A 1,426-nucleotide genomic window follows, 5' to 3' on the forward strand; every position below is an offset into this window, starting at 1 on the left:
GTGGGGGGGGGGGGGGGGGGGGAGGGCTATAAAAAGTGCAGTTACTTGCTTGTCCCCGTCTTAATAGGGGCGAACATTTAGTAAGAAGTGAATAAATATGGATTTAAACACATGTATAAATAGATAGATAAATAAATAGGTCTTAAGTTAGGTTATTTCTGCCGATCAACCACCTACACCAGGTAATATTTAAATTTGCGAGAAACCTCTTGGTAGGTTATGCTTGGTTCAAGTAGCCGGCTGACTGAAGCTATCTATCAGTCGATAATATGTTTGGCTGATTGGCCCTCATTAGCCGATCGACATTAATGGTTTATTGGTCAAATTTGGATTTTGGTCCAAGGGAACTGAGGTGATGGACATATCTGGTTCACGTGTAGTATAACTTCATCGTTGATGGGTATTCTCTGACCACATCTCTCTCACCCCGTCAGATTTTCTTAGGATTTGTGTTGACGTATTTTTAGTGTATATATTTAGTTTCTTGATTCTCTTGCTTCTTGACATGTATGTTGCGATAAGAACAAGAGAATTAATTTAATAGAAAATGTGAATAATAATTATGATTACTTAATAATGCAATAATTGAGCTCCCCTTGAATTCCGTGCTCGTGATTTCTATAAATATGGAGTGAGTGGTGCATTTCATCCCATCGCCCTTTGATTTCCTCACCCAATCTATTAGAGTTCCTAGAAGTCAAGATGGTTAATGAACTGTCACTCAAAGCTAGAAAGTTTGGAAAAACTACTTATTAGATGGCCTTTGATGGTCTTACGCGAAAGACTGGCTCCTAATAAGAGGGGGAGCTGAATCAGTAGGTGGTGGTGAGGAAACGACCGAGGCATGACTCGGAGGATTAGGTGGGATCTTTGGATTCACCTCTTAGACGCCTTGATGAGGAGGTGCAGGCAGAAAAACACTACCTGTGAGAGGGTGTCCATAAGGGGGAGAGTTGCCTGTAGGGGGCTCCTAAGGTGGAAGGTAGTGGCCTCCCATAGGAAACAACCAGTTGAGTTGTCAGCTCCAATTTTTACTCTAGATCTAAGAGCGGAGAAAACTGTTGAGAGAACTATGCAAGAGGCTCCTGATACCTCAACGCTGCCTGATGCGCATAATGTCGTTGGCCTTCTATTGCCAACTAAAGGGTGGCCTACTAGTGAGGAAGGATTCTCTTTTACTACTTCGGAGTGGGAACATATGTTGGGTACACAGGACGTTTGTAGGATGAAATTAGATTTTTCTGAATTTTGCTTTATATATATTATTTGTATATTTTGCTTTATATATATATATATATAGTTGATCATATCACCGGAGCGGTGATCATCGATTATCCTTCAGCCACGAGGGTAGATGTGGTAACCAAGGTAGCGATCAATCGAGGTTATGCTAAGGACACCTCGCGTCAAGCCAAGGCTAGAGGCA

This window comes from Phalaenopsis equestris, unplaced genomic scaffold (genome assembly GCF_001263595.1).
Source record: "Phalaenopsis equestris unplaced genomic scaffold, ASM126359v1 Scaffold204479, whole genome shotgun sequence".
Lineage (NCBI taxonomy): Eukaryota > Viridiplantae > Streptophyta > Magnoliopsida > Asparagales > Orchidaceae > Phalaenopsis > Phalaenopsis equestris.